Genomic DNA, 16,784 nt, shown 5'->3' on the forward strand with positions numbered 1-16,784 from the left:
AGAATTTGGTAGGTAGGTAGGGTTTCCACACTTTCAAATACAGCAGGGTCAATGGTGGACGCTCCGCTCCTATGGTTCAGTTGAAATGTAAAAAAAACAACGCTCATCAGACCTGTCATCGCCTGTCATCAGACCCGTCATCGCCTGTCATCAGACCTGTCATCGCCTGTCATCAGACCTGTCATCGCCTGTCATCGTCTGTCATCAGACCCGTCATTGCCTGTCATCAGACCTGTCATCGCCTGTCATCAGACCTGTCATCAGACCTGTCATCGCCTGTCATCAGATCTGTCATCAACTGTCATCAGATCTGTCCGCCTGTCATCGCCTGTCATCAGACCTGTCATCAGACCTGTCATCAGTCCTGTCATCAGAACTGTCATTGCCTGTCATCAGACCTGTCATCGCCTGTCATCAACTGTCATCAGACCTGTCATCAGTCCTGTCATCAGAACTGTCATTGCCTGTCATCAGATCTGTCATCGCCTGTCATCAACTGTCATCAGACCTGTCATCAGACCTGTCATCGCCTGTCTGAAACTGACTCTGAACCCCCCGTCAGCGTGGATGAGTCGCAGGTCCTGCTATGCCCGGATTATCACGGGTAGCTGCAGATAATTATAGCCCCAAGTGCCTGATTTTACAGCCTCCTCAGATATAAATTTGATGCCACAGGTTCGAGGCCATTGATTCGAGCAACATATCCACATCAGACATGTCAGCGCTGCAAAAGCTGCACGACAGCTCCAGTGTGAACAGCAGCTTATTTCTGCCGAGGAAACGGTATAAAATGAGACACAGCATAGAAAAAGATCTGCAGGAGCTTCACAATGCAATGCTGGTGGGCGGGGGGGGGGGGGGGGCACAACTGAGGTCAGTCAGGGAGGACTTTAATTCCTTCCCGCATTTTGCCTTAGCCATACGCCAAATGCGTGGCGCTGACTCAGAAGCTGACATCTGACTGTAATGGCGATGACCGAAATTAGCTTAGATCCCCGCCATTAACTCTTTTAATGTAGCGGTCAAAAGCGATTGCTGCGTTTAAGGTGTTTGCAGCTCATCAGAACCCCAGCTATGAAATTGCCTAATACTGGCCTCCTGGTCTACCTAGCACGGAAGCCTTCCAGGACCCGCTCTAATCGGCTTGCTGTCACTGAATGACTGACAGATCTAATACATTGCACTATATAGGTAGTGCAATGTATTAGAGAAAAAAAATATCTGACAGTTGGACCTTCTAGTCTCCTGGTGGGACTTAAAAAAATGTGTAAAAAAAAAAAAGTTTTAAAACATAATAAAAGTTTCAAGTAATAAAATAAAATACAATCGCCCTGTTCCCTTATCAAGTCTTTTATTATTGAAAAATAATAATAAACCATACGTATTTGGTCTGTGTTGGTTCAGAGCGCACAAGATTGAAAGAGGTGCACGAATAGGGTCCCAACCCAATTGTATATAGAAAAGTATCCGGCACACAAATGTGGTTCAATTTTGCGATTTTATTAAATTCGATGCCATGGGCAATGTGCGTGCAACGTTTCGGTTCAACGACCTTCGTCAGGCACTAGATCCCACTTGGCGTATGATTCTTGAATTATATCGTGCTGCAGTCAGTATGGCGGCTTGCCGCTTAGTTTTGGCGCCAAAACTAAGCGGCAAGCCGCCATACTGACTGCAGCACGATATAATTCAAGAATCATACGCCAAGTGGGATCTAGTGCCTGACGAAGGTCGTTGAACCGAAACGTTGCACGCACATTGCCCATGGCATCGAATTTAATAAAATCGCAAAATTGAACCACATTTGTGTGCCGGATACTTTTCTACATACGTATTTGGTGTCGCCGCGTCCGTAACGGCCTGAACTATAAAAATATGTCATTTATTCCACGCGGTGAACAACGTAAAAATCTATACCAGAATTCCAGTTTTTTCGTCACTTTTCCCTATAAATATTGGAATAAAAAGTGATCAAAAAGTTGCACGTATCCAAAAATGGTGCCAATATAAACTATAGCTCGTCCTGCCAAGAACAAGCCCTCACACAGCTCCGCCGATGAAAAAGTTACAACGTTCTCACAACTTGGCGACAGAAAAAAGACATTCTTTTTACATAAGTAATTTTATTGTGCAAAACGTTGTAAAACATAAAAAGGGCCATAAATTAGGTATCGCCGGAATCGGACTGACCGCAGAATAAAGGTAACATGTCATTTATAACGCATGGTGAACTCTAACTGCCAGAATTGCTGTTTTTTTGTGGTACCAAAACAGTGGAAACCCCCCAAAAGTGAACCCATTTGGGAAACTACGCCCCTCGAGGAATTTATTTAGGGGTATAGTAAGCATCTTGACCTAACAGTTTTTTTGCAGGAATTTTTGGAATTAGGCCATAGGTTTAGCTATTTTTTTTTTCATTTCCACGAGGACTAAAGGAGAAAAAGCATTTGTAAAGCAATTTCTCTCTAATAAAACAGTACCCCACATGTGGAAATAAATGGCTGTTTGGACACACGGCGGGGTTTAGAAGGGAAAGAGCGCCATTTTGCTTTTGGAACTCAAATTTAGCAGGAATGTTTTGCGGAGGCCATGTCACATTTGTAAAGCCGCTGAGGGGACAAAACAGTGGAAACCCCCAACAAGTGTCCTCAGTTTGGAAACTACACCCCTTAAGGAAATTATCTAGCGGTATAGTGAGCATTTTGACCCCGCAGGTGTTTTATAGAAATTATTGGAAGTAGGCCGTGAAAATGAAAATCGACAGAAGGAGAAAAAGCACCACAACTTTTGTAAAGCAATTTCTGCCGAGTAAAACAATACCTGATATGTGGTCATAAACTGCTGTTTGGACACAGGGTAGGGCTCAGAAGGGAAGGAGCACCATTTGGAATGGTTTCTGGGCGCCATGTCACGTTTGCTGAGCCCCTGTAGTACAGTGGAAACACCCCAAATGTGACTCCATTTGGGAAACTGCAACCTGAGGAATCATCTAGGGGTATACTGAGAATTTTGATCCCAAAGGTTTTTTGCTGAATTAATTAGAATTAAGCAGTGAAAATGAAATATGTATTTTTTCCAATAAAATGTAGTTTTAGATCAACATTTTTCATTTTCACAAGGAATAAAGAAGAAAAAGCACCCCAACATTTGTAAAGCAATTTCTCCCGAGTACAGTAACACCCCATATGTGGTAGTAGTGAGAATTTAGGCTCCAGATATTTTTCAGAAATTAATACGCAGTGGATGGTGCAAAGTGAAAATTGCAATTTTTCCACTGATCTGCCCATTCACCGCACAATATGTTGTGCCCAGCTTGTGCCACTGGAGAATCTTACCACATAAATTGTTAAGCGGGTTCTCCCGGGTATGGTAATGCCATACTTGTGGACATAAATTGCTGTTTGGGCACACTGTAGGGCTAAGAAGGGAAAGACCGCCATTTTGAGCATGGATTTTGCTTGGTAGTTTTGTTTGAGTTTTACTGGTATTTCAGTTTATAATGTGGTGGCATATGTAATCTGTGCGGAGAACATCAGGGTATATGTAATCTGTGAGGAGTACATCAGGGTATATGTAATCTGTGAGGAGTACATCAGGGTATATGTAATCTGTGCGGAGTACATCAGGGTATATGTAAGCTGTGAGGAGTACATCAGGGTATGTGTAATCTGTGCGGAGTATATCAGGGGTATATGTAATCTGTGCGGAGTACATCAGGGCATAATAAGAGGGTATAATAATGGGGTAAATAATACAGTTATCCATAGATGTGTGTTATGCTGTGAAGCGATCCGTTATGCGCAGGCCGGTGTCACACTGATAAACGGTTTTCTTTCTTATCCCCCTTCTGTAACGCTCTGCACCTTTTGGGGACTTTTTCTCCTTCGTAGTTTGGGAAATTTTGCTGGGAAAGTTTTGCGCTGGTATAATACGGGCGCCCTCGCTTCCAGCGGATGTGCCATGTCCCTTCCCTTTCCTAGTTCCTAAATACTAGGACCCTGAATCTGAAGGAATGTTCCCCTCCGGCCTGCGATTTGAGATGTTTTTTCATCACCGCATTACTAGTGCCATAACTTTTTTGTTTTTCAGTTGATTGAGCGGTGTGCGGGCTTGTTTTTTGCGAGACGGGCTGTAGATTTTATTGGTACCATTTTGGAACACATACGACTTTTTGATCACTTTTTATTTCATTTTTTGGTAAAGGAAATTACCAAAAACAAGCAATTCTGGAATAGTTTTTTATTGGTTTTTTTTCGGCATCCACAGTGTGCCCTAAATTACATGTTCGCTTTATTCTGCGGGTCGATACGATTACGGCGATACCAAATTTATATAGTTTTTTTTTATGTATTGCGGCTTTTGCACAATAAAATCACTTTTTTTATAAAATCATTGGTTTTCTGTGTCGCCATATTCTAAGACCCATAAGGTTTTTATTTTTGCGTGGACAAAGCGGTGTCAGGGATTATTTTTTGCGGGACGGATTGGCGTTTTTATTAGTACTATTTTAGATTTATTATGACTTTTTGATCACTATTTATAGCATTTTTTGGGAGGAGATGTGACCTAAAAACAAAGATTCTGGCGTTGTTTTTCATGGTTTTTGTTACGGCGTTCACAGTGCGGGATAAATTACATAACAGTTTTATAGCTTGGGTCATTACGGACTCGACGATAACAATTATGTATAGTTTTTAATAAAAAATTACGTTTTTTCCCATAATAAAAGACTTGTTATGGGAAAAAAGGCAGTTTAGCTTTTTTTTTTTACTTGACACTTGAGGGCCTGATGCCCCCATCGCTGCTCTAATACACTGCACTACATACGTAGTGCAGTGTATTAGCGCTGTCAGTTATTCACTGACAGCAAGCTTATGAGGACCCGCCGGTTACTTCTGGGAAGATGTGGAGTCGAAAAATGAGCAGGTATAAAGCATGGAAACATTGCCCATAGCAACCAATCAGATCACTTGTTTCATTTTCAAACATGTCTTAGAAAAATAAAACCAGGAATCTGATTGGTTGCTATGGACAACGCCTCCATGTCTTTTCTATATTATTTCTCTATAAAGCAGGGGCCCTGTAGGTAAGGGGGAGGGGCACTGTCACATTAACCCCTTCCCGCAAAATGACGTGTCTGGTACTTCGGTATTGCAAGTATCTTACTGCAGTCCTATGTACCAGGCATGTCAGGACTTTAAACTGTCACTGTGTCAAGCGACACAGTGACGGAACCGGCAACTCAGCTCTAAAGCAGAGTTGCCGGGCAGAAGATGCCGGCATGGGACCAATCAGAATGGTCCAGTGCCCTAAGCGCTGTGATTGGCCAGTCTGTGCTGACTGGCCAATCACAATGCAGAAGTATTATTTTACCAGCATCTCCTGCTCTGTGAGGGCTCAACTGTGTCCTGGAGCCTGACAGAGCCAGATGCTGTGTAGATAGAGATAAAAATGACCATAAAGCCGGCGATCAGTCCCCTCACCAGCTGATAAAACACTACAACCACCATCATCTGGTGATCAGTGTCACCAAACCTGTCCTCAGACCCGTCATCGCCTCTCATCCCCTGTACCCAGCTGTATACCCCTAGATTGCCCACTGTCCGAGGTCCTGGTTAGGTAGCAATGACCCTCTCATTTAGAATTTGGTAGGTAGGTAGGTAGGTCATCCCCACTTTTAAATACAGCAGGGTCACTGGTGGACGCTCCGCTCCTATTGTTCAGTTGAAATATAAAAATTAAAAAAACAACGGCCATCAGACCTGTCATCGCCTGTCATCAGACCTGTCATCAGACCTGTCATCAGACATGTTATTTCCTGTCATCAGACCTGTAATCGCCTGTTATCGCCTGTCATCAGACCTGTCATCAGACCTGTCATCGCCTGTCATCAGACCTGTCATCACCTGTCATCAGACCTGTAATTGCCTGTTATCGCCTGTCATCAGACCTGTCATCGACTGTCATCAGACCTGTCATCGCCTGTCATCAGATCTGTCATCGCCTGTCATCAGACTTGTCATTGCCTGTCATCGCCTGTCATCAGACCTGTCATCAGACTTGTTATCGCCTGTCATCAGACCTGTCATCAGACCTGTCATCGCCTGTCATCAGACCTGTAATCAGACCTGTCATCGCCTGTCATCAGACCTGTCATCGCCTGTCATCAGACCTGTCATCGCCTGTCATCAGACCTGTCATTGCCTGTCATCAGACCTGTCATCGCCTGTCATCAGACCTGTAATCAGACCTGTCATCGACTGTCATCAGACCTGTCATCAGACCTGTCATCGCCTGTCATCAGACCTGTCATCGCCTGTCATCGCCTGTCATCAGACCTGTCATCGCCTGTCATCAGACCTGTCATCGCCTGTCATCAGACCTGTAATCAGACCTGTCATCGCCTGTCATCGCCTGTCATCAGACCTGTCATCGCCTGTCATCAGACCTATCATCGCCTGTCATCAGACCTGCCATCGCTTGTCATCTCTAGTAAGAAATATAAAATATGACCCAAAGGCTTTACACCGCTGATGAGGCAAACCAAATGTTATGCTCAGATACAGACTCAGCAGGTGAAGGTGAAGCAGTTTATGATTTCATATGTATCCGTATCTAGAGAAACTGACTCTGAACCCCCCGTCAGCGCAGAAGAGTCGCAGGTCCTGCTATGCCCGGATTATCACGGGTAGCTGCAGATAATTATAGCCCCAAGTGCCTGATTTTACAGCCTCCTCAGGGATCAATTTGATGCCACAGGTTCGAGGCCATTGATTTTTTTCCCCTTTTTTTTTTGACTCCCTAATAAATTTATTGGTTGAGCAGACGAACATCTATGCTGCTCCGTTTATCTCCAAAAACCCTGACCCCCTACTATGCCAGAGAATGCGAAATTGGACCCCAACAAATACAGCAGAGCTTCATACATTCTGGGCCATGTTTTTACGTTTTGGCATTATAAAAAGCCCCCTATTAGAGATGACTGGTCCTCTGATATATTATATAGCCCCCCCCCCTCTCCACCGCACAATAATGAGCAGGACACGCTTTGAGGAGATAATTAAATTCCTGCATTTTAGTGATAACAGTCGCTGCCCCCCCCCCCAGATGCCCCAAATTATGACCGTTTTGTCTTTCAAAATAAGGCCAATAATTGACCATTATTATCAAACATGTTCCCAAAATGATATCCCTAAACAGAATATGGCGGTGGATGAATCCCTTGTCTGTTTTAAGGGAAGACTCAGGTTTAGGCAGCACCTTCCAAACAAAAGGGCCGGTACGTTATTAACCCGTTAGTGACCGGCCCATAGACTTTTTACGTCGGTCACTAACGAGCCTTATTCCGATGCCATAGACTTTTTACATCGCTGGGATCTGTCAAATCTCCCTGCTCTCAGCTGCCAGCGGTAGCTGAGGGCTGGGGGCGTCCCTGCTCGACCGGATGAGATCGATATTAGTATCGATCTCACCCGTTTAACCCCTTAGATGCTGTGCTAAATAGCGTGCACCGCATCTGAGTGGTTTTGGAAAGAAGGAGGGAGCTCCCTCTCATCCCACCGACACCGATAAGATCGCCGAGTGTCTGTGTCTCCTAATAAAAGCCCCCAGGTCTGCCTGTAGTGAATGCCTGCTAGATCATGCCTCTGGCATGATCTAGCAGATGCCTGTACGTTTTACACGGACAGGCATAATACACTGCAATACAGAAGGATAATAAGGATAATCACATAGTAGGGTCCCCTAGTGGGACAAGTAAAAAGTAAAAAAAAAAGTTTCAGAGAAAGTGAAAAAAAAAAATTAAAAACCCAACTTTTCCCCCTTACAAACTGCTTTATTATTAACAAGCAAAATAAAGTTAAAAAGTTACACATATTTGATATCGCCGCGTCCGTAACGACCCTGACTATAAAGTTATTACATCATTTAACCCGCACGGTGAACGTCGCAAAAAATAAAATAAAAAAACATAAAAAATTGCTGTTTTCTTTGAATCCAGCCTTAAAAAAAATTTGATAAAAAGTGATCAAACAGTCGCATCTACTCCAAAATGGTACGAATAAAAACTACAAGTCGTCCCGCAAAAAAAAAGCCCTCATACAATTGCATCGGCGGAAAAAAAAGCGTTTTCACTGTCTAAAAGTAGTAAAACATACAAAAACTATACAAATTTGGTATCGTTGCAATCGCAACAACCCGCTGAATAAAGTTATTGTGTTATTTATACCACACGGTAAACGGCGTAAATTTAGGACTCAAAAAGTGTGGTCAAATAGCAGTTTTTTTTCTATCCCCCCCCCCAAAAAAAGTTAATAAAAGTTAAACATTAATTCTATGTACCCCAAAATGGTGCTATTAAAAATTACAACTTGTCCCGCAAAGAACAAGACGTTATACAGCTATGTCGACTCAAAAATGAAAAGGCTATAGCTCTTTAAATGAGACGATGGAAAAACGTAAAAAATGGTTTGGTCATTAAGGTCTAAAATAGGCTGGTCATTAAGGGGTTAAATGATATAAAATCTGTGGGAGTGCCCCCGGGTATACCCATCACTTCAGGGTGTATGAGGGAAACAACTCTAAACGTGATCCCCTGAACACCCCCCCCCCCCCCCCCCCCTTCCTAGGAGTCAGTGCTGGAATATTACAACATCTGCAGCTCAATGCTGGAGGAACTATCTCTCACTGACAGTAGATGGCGCTGTGGTAACTATTAGTTGTTATCCCTGTGCAGCTCCTCTGGTGATGATGTGTTATCTCTGGTATTCTCCATCTTGATGTTGTTCCTGATGTCGGTTGCTGTCTGTCCCAGTCTTATTCTCCCACAATGTCTGACTGCTGCTGAAAGCTGCAAATACTGCAACAGGTTCTGGGCCCAGACGAGGAGCAGAACAGCTCAGTGACCCGACTGATAGCAGGAATCACCCCGAGGTCTCACCTCCTGAATACAGGAGACATATAAAGGAAGATGGCGGCAGCTCAGAGCTGACACTGACAGCCGCCAAACTGAGCCCTGACAATCACCAGCAATGGAAGGTTAAAGTGGAAATGTCACTATCCAGAGAGGACGTGTGGGGGCCATTACTACAGGGACCAGAGAGCAATTATCAGGACTGGGACCAGATAAATAGACAGGGACCACCATAAGGTTATTATACTGTATACCCCTAGATTGCCCACTGCCCGAGGTCCTGGTTAGGTAGCAATGACACCTCTCATTTAGAATTTGGTAGGTAGGTAGGGTATCCCCACTTTTAAATACAGCAGGGTCACTGGTGGACGCTCCGCTCCTATTGTTCATTTGAAATATTAAAAAAAACAACTACGGTCATCAGACCTGTCATCGCCTGTCATCAGACCCGTCATCGCCTGTCATCAGACCTGTCATCGCCTGTCATCAGACCTGTCATCGCCTGTCATCAGACCCGTCATCGCCTCTCATCAGACCTGTCATCGCCTGTCATCGCCTGTCATCAGACCTGTCATCAGATCTGTCATCGCCTCTCATCAACTGTCATCAGATCTGTCATCGCCTGTCATCAACTGTCATCAGACCTGTCATCAGACCCGTCATCGCCTGTCATTAGACCTGTCATCAGACCTGTCATCAGACCTGTCATCAGATCTGTCATCGCCTGTCATCAGACCTGTCATCGCCTGTCATCAGACCTGTCATCGCCTGTCAGAAACTGACTCTGAACCCCCCGTCAGCGTGAATGAGTCTCAGGTCCTGCTATGCCCCGATTATCATGGGTAGCTGCAGATAATTATAGCCCCAAGTTCCTGATTTTACAGCCTCCTCAGGTATAAATTTGATGCCACAGGTTCGAGGCCATTGATTCGAGCAACATATCCACATCAGACATGACAGCGCTGCAAAAGCTGCACGACAGTTCCAGTGTGAACAGCAGCTTATTTCTGCTGAGGAAACGGTATAAAATGAGACACAACATAGAAAAAGATCTGCAGGAGCTTCACAAAGCAATGCCGGGGGGGGGGGGCACAACTGAGGTCAGTCAGGGAGGACATTAACCCCTTCCCACATTTTGCCGTAGCCATACGCCAAATGCGTGGCACCGACTCAGCAGCTGACATCTGACTGTAATGGCGAGGACCGAAATTAGCTTAGATCCCCGTCATTAACTCTTTTAATGCAGCGGTCAAAAGCGATTGCTGCGTTTAAGGTGTTTGCAGCTCATCAGAACCCCAGCTATGAAATTGCCTAATACTGGCCTCCTGGTCTACCTAGCATGGAAGCCTTCCAGGACCCGCTCTAATCTGCTTGCTGTCACTGAATGACTGACAGATATAATACATTGCACTATATAGGTAGTGCAATGTATTAGAGAAAAAAAAAATCTGACAGTTTCAAGTAATAAAATAAAATACAATCGTCCTGTTCCCTTATCAAGTCTTTTATTATTGAAAAAAAATAATAAATCATACGTATTTGGTGTCGCCGCGTCCGTAACGGCCTGAACTATAAAAATATGTTATTTATTCCACGCGGTGAACAACGTAAAAATCTATACCAGAATTTCTGTTTTTTTGTTCGCTTTGCCCTATAAATATTGGAATACAAAGTGATCAAAAAGTTGCACGTATCCAAAAATGGTGCCAATATAAACTATGGCTCGTCCTGCCAAGAACAAGCCCTCACACAGCTCCGCCGATGAAAAAGTTACAACGTTCTCACAACAATCTAATGATGTTAATGATGTTGGTTGCCGTATATCCCAAGTAATAACCAGTTTTTTTTTGTTTTTTTATAACAACTTTTTATTGATTTTTCAGAAAAAAAAGAACAATTGTATGACAATATATCGGACAATACAGTTGGATCAATCAGACTCATTGATACAATAACACGTACAGTACATAAAGTAATTCGACAAAATTCTCATAAACAGAGATAATAAAACACCCCCCTCCCCCCTGACATCCGGTTAGTGTAATACCAATGTATACATTTTAAAGTAGTTACACATAAAAGGTTAGGTATGTGAAAGCACAAGAGACTCATGCCACCCCCAAGACATCAGTACCTCATATATTGCCAAAGGTCATCCCTTCAAAGCTCCTGACGTTCCCGCCACATCCCTCGTCAAATACCAAGAAGTGTAATAGAACGGTGTCATCAGATCTTTCATCTCAGTGGGTTGGAAGTGTTTGCATATGAAAGTTTTCCACTTTTTGAAAAATTTCGAGGAGCAAGATTCCGCTGTATGTTCAATTTCCAACCTATCCAGATATACATATTTTTTCAATTGAGATATAACCTCAGTAATCGGCGGCAGCTGTGGCTTAAGCCAGAGGGTAAGCAGGGATCTTTTAGCAACTAGAAGAAAAGCATGTAGTGCGTCTGGAATGTGTGGGAAGACATGAAATAGAAGAGGTAGCGGCTCCACTGATAGAGATATTCCCCATGTCTCCCTGATGGCCTCTACAATCTCACTCCAATATACAAATAATTTAGGACAGGTCCACAAACCATGAAACAGGTTAGTCTTAGGTGTATGGCAGCGTGGGCACGCCACCAATCTTTCAGGAAAATTAGGATGAGGGGGGATGTCAAATCCATATATAGCCCTATGAATGAACTTAAAGTGGGTCTCTCTCCATTGCTTTACGTACTCTTGCCCAAACCCCTAAAATTTGCTGCGTTAGATCTTGCTGAGAGAACTCCCTATTCCACGCTTTAAACATTGTGGATATGGTTCCTTTGGCCATTGTTTCTCTTAGTGTGTAATATAGAAAGGACAAGGAAGATTTAACTGGAGGAGTCATGATTAAGGTGTCTAAAAGATTTCTGGGGCAATATTAAGTAGCTTCGACCTCAAAAAGGACTTTAACTGGCAATAGGCTAAATGATGCCGTGAGGAGATATTGTGTAAGACCGGCAACTCTGGAAAAGTCATGTAACGATTGTCAGTAGGGTGTATTAAATGACTAAGCTTAGAGATGCCCAGCAAGTGCATTAAACGAAAGTGGGGGTTCTCCCTCCCCTGAGGAAACTCTGGGTGCCCCCATAGATGCATTTGTTTGGAGATGTGTTGAGGGAGACCAAGAAGGGATCTGACAGATTTCCAGGCCATGATGGTGTCTCTGAATAATACACGGTGTCTCACTGCCGGAGCTACATTTCTAAAAGAAGTATGTAACAAAGAAGATAAATGCATTGGAGCCCCAATAACCAGTCTTATTCTCCCACAATGTCGAGTGCTGTTGAAAGCTACAAATACTGCAATAGTCACGGGATGATTTGTTTGGGTCTTTGTGCATCTGCTGCTTGGCAAAGTGTACCATTTATATATAGATAATTTATACTATAGTGTCCCGATGGTTTACAGTCCTTGCCTCCCGATCCACATTGGCCGGCGGCACAATCCGAAAAAAACATAAAGGTCTCCCCAAAACTCTGCTAGGACAGTCGTTAAGGGCTGGAGAGAGCAGGGCCGTCTACAGAGAAGATCTGCTGCTCCTCAGATACAGAGACAGAGGAGACGTCCTGATCCTGACCACCATTACTAATGGCAGCCGGAGCCTTGTCCCTGTATGCGGATCCACCACCCAATCCCTCAAACCCTGGTGTGTACAATAAATGTATGGGTGGTGTTCATATTTCGGATCAAGTCATCAAGCCACACAGCGCCATGCGCAAATCAAGGGTATAGTATAAGAATGTGTCTGTCCACCTGACACAAATTGCACTATACAAAGCCTTTGTTTTGTGCAGATTTCTTTTTTTTTTTTCAATATTGTTTTTATTAATTTCCAACAAAACAATCCACAGACTGTTGTGACAAGCAATCCAATACACCTGAAGAGCATGTACCAGCATGCAGGCCGGTCAAGTGGGAACAATCAAACAGGACACTGTCTGTGCCATTAAGCAGAACGCGCACCAATGATCAGATGGAGATCCCATCTCGTATCAGAATAGAGATAAGTATGAAGCTCGAACTGCCCAACAGCAAGACAGCGATGTGGGCCACAGCCAACAATCCAGTAAGAAAGGAAAACAAACATATATTATCAGAAAATAATCAATAAAGAAAAATAAAAGCCTACTTTGTCCGCCGCCTCTCAAATTACCAAGTGGTGTCCCCCTCTCCCCAGTCAGAATTCTGAGTCATCCGTCACTTGTCCCTTACTACATGTTAGCCCCCTCCTCCCCCGCTCCATAATCATAGATGACAGTCTCACAGCGGAGTAACACACATTAGGCTCTATTTCTGATACCATGACGTGGGTTGGAAGCATGTACGGAGTTGGTCTTTAACTCGCTGAGGCAATAAAGATATGAAACCCCCCCCCATATCTGAAAAAATTTTGGACCCTTTTCTCCTTCCGGTGAGAAGCCTCCACCCAATCCATCTTCACCATAAAAGATAATTTATCTAAGAAAATGTGAAGATGCGGGGCCTGAGTGTGATTCCAGACCTGTAATATAGCCTTCCGGCCTGCTGCCGCTATTAAGTGTAAATTGCGAAGTTCGTGCCTAGTGTGATCCTGTGTTTCTGCGTCCACATGTCCCAGTATAGCCCATTGTGAAGTCAAGGAGAACTGTCCAGTCATATTATTCATAACAAATTCTCTAATCCTTTTCCAGAATTCCTGTATTTGAGGGCATGCCCACAAGCAGTGGTACAAATTAGCTTCCGACTGACCGCATTTAAAATAAGTGGAGGACTCATATATACCCATCCTGTGTCCCCTCTGAGGAGTAAGGTATACTCTGTGGGTCACCTTGAGCCACATTTCGATATATCTTGCCGAGGGCAGGAATTTGTACGCAAGAGTTGTGGCTTGAAGTATAACTGAGGGGGTTAATGACGAGTCATCCGCTGCCCACCTGGCCAAGCCCCATTTAGAAATGCCGTAATGTATGGAGGGGTTAAGAAACCTATACAGTCTAGATATCACGTTCCTCCAATTTCAGCAAAGGGTAATTAAATCCCTGTAATTTACTGACCAGGAAGCGGAGGGCAGTACATCTAGTAGCAATGTCAGCAGGATTGTACCCGGCCAACATTTCATCACAGAAGCCCCCTCCCCACTGAAAAAAAAACAGAGGCCCCAGAAAAGATGTCACGTGTGCTCAATACAAGGCATCAGGAGGGACACGCGATATATGTGCGAAACGTCCCCCACAAACCTCAGATTGTCTCTCCAGTGTTTTCAAATTTACGACACTTCTTTAGACTTTTAATTTTCTTTTTTTTTAATTCTTCATCCACCTTCAGTCTTCCATATTGGCCATTACATGTTTTTTTCACTGACAAGTCCTCTACCTCATTGTAATATTAGTAAAAACCCAAAATAAACTAATTATTCTCCCTATACCCAATACACTATTCCCTGTAGGCAGCTGGAATGGTAATGGAGGGAGTGTAGGGAATTAAAGGGGTTTTTAATAAATGTATTTTCTGGGCTGCATTTTATGGAATGGTGGGTGGGTTAGCAGTGGGACCTGCCATTCCACCTCCCTCCAGTGCGGGATTTTCAGGCTGCCAACTTCACAACTAATAATTCTTACTAATCCCCTAGATGAATACCATGAGATGTGTCCGTCACATATTCACAATTCTCATTATTCCCCCAGGTAAATTTCTTGAGGGGTGTAGCTTCAAAAATTGGGTTACGTCTGTGGGGTTTATAATATTTTGACATTTCAAATCGTCTGTAATCACCGCACAGTGTGATAAATACCTCCATAGTGGGCCTGAAATATTGCATAGTGCTCCTTATTTCCTGAGCCCAACTGTGTGCCTAAACACAAGTTTACATCCACATATGGGGTGTTGCCGTACTCGGTAGAAATTGTGTACAAACTTTTGCTGTACTATTTCTCCTATTACACCTAAGGAGAAAAGAAATGGAGATAATTAGATTTTTCATTTTTCATGGACCATTTCTAACAAACACCAGTGGGGACAAGTTTACTAGGCCACTAGATTAATTCCTTTCTTTTATGGGTATAGATTCCAAAATGGCATAATTTTTGGGGGGTTTCCACTGTATTGATACCTCAGGGGCTCTGCAAATGCAATATGAATTGTGGATAATTCAAAGTCAAACAGTTGCTCCAGATTCATTCATATTTATTTCCTCAAGAGGAGGTTTCACAGCAGTGTCATAATGATGTCACTCAGCAAGTGATGGCAGACGGCATTTTACATACATTATGAGTGGGTTTATATGCAGTTTTTTTAGACTGAACTTTTACTACATCAGCTATAATAGTTTCTCTTGATTTTGCACAAAACAAATTACATTCACAATATTTTCTTAGCATTGCAATATTTTCCTATCAAGTCATTGAATGGTAAGTCCTTATCATCTTCTGTATTCTGTAAGGAGGGTGGGTCTTGAGTCATCAATTTTCCCTCAGTCTTTATTCTTGCTGATTCAATTCCTTAACACAGCAAAAACAGAAATACATTCTCTCAACATATTACTCTTATATTGAAGTTAAAATGGAAGTATAGAATAGAAGACAAAATGGTGGAATTAGTTAATTTCTTTCACAATGGCGGCCTAAAAGCATTCCAACAAAATCTGTGCTCCAAATGGCGCTCCTTTCCTTCTGTGCCCTGCCGTGGGTCCAAACAGCAGTTTATTACCACATATGGGGTATTTCCGTGATCAGGAGAAATTGCTTTACAAATGCTGATGAACTTTTTCTCCTTTTATTCCTTGCAAAAATTAGAAAATTCTAGGTTTTTTCAAAAAGAATGTAGATTTTCATTTTCTCAGACTAATTCAAATAAATTTAGCAAAAAAACTGTGTTAAAATGCTAGCTATACCCCTAGAAAAATTCCTTGAGGGGTGTATTTTCCAAAATAGGGTCACTTACAAAATGGCTTCCATTACCCAAAGGGGCTGCAAGAGGATAGTCCTATAGATTATTATCTGACTGCTGATTATTAAGATGAAACAATTCTGACAATTTTTCTATATTATTTAACATTGAGCGTTTTCAATTTTTGTTTTATAGTGAAACGGGAAATTATTTTCCCGAAAATATCCTGTTTAGAATAGGATTCATAGGAATGGCCATTGCCTGTAAGTAAATATCACGGAAGTGATTATAATATGCTCTTACTTCTGGGGGATGGCGGGTTATTATAAAAAGTCTTATATCTGATTATATTACTCTGGGGTCAAACCTACATTTATTTTTTACAAAAATGTGATTACTACGTCAGTGAGAGATGCAGGCCGGTTGCTAGGGACTCATTGCTGGACAAGACTGTGGTTGTTAGGTAGTGTATCCCTAGCAACCAGACTGTCAGAGATGACTCAGACTTGGCATCAGTCGCACCCTGCCCCCATCTCAGCCTGCAGTAGTAATCAAAATTTTCTATAAAAAAAAAAATAACGTTTTGTTCATTTCAACTGATAATAATTGTCCTGATTAGACGATGCAGATAAATGTTCCCGTCCATTATTGAAGGTTTCTTGTTGGGTTTAGCGCTTGGTCCGCGCTTCATCGATGTTATTAGGTTGTTTTACACGTGGTACAGGATTAATTTGGCTCATTTTCTCTTTATCAGTTCTGGGTCTGACGTTTCTACATTATAAGTTCATCATGCTCCATGCTGAAGCCTTTCGGGATCGTCAGACCTTGGTTCAAAAGATCCTCCTGGCAATTGGATGGTCATCATGCGTCGGGACAGCCGTGATGGCTACATTTTTGTTGCTCGGACCCCTCTGCTTCAGGCCAGAACCGGACAGTACATTCAATAAAGAATACGGTTGTTGATAAATCTGCAGCCTT

The sequence above is a fragment of the Rhinoderma darwinii genome, chromosome 10 (genome assembly GCF_050947455.1).
Source record: "Rhinoderma darwinii isolate aRhiDar2 chromosome 10, aRhiDar2.hap1, whole genome shotgun sequence".
In the NCBI taxonomy this organism is placed as follows: Eukaryota; Metazoa; Chordata; class Amphibia; order Anura; family Rhinodermatidae; genus Rhinoderma; species Rhinoderma darwinii.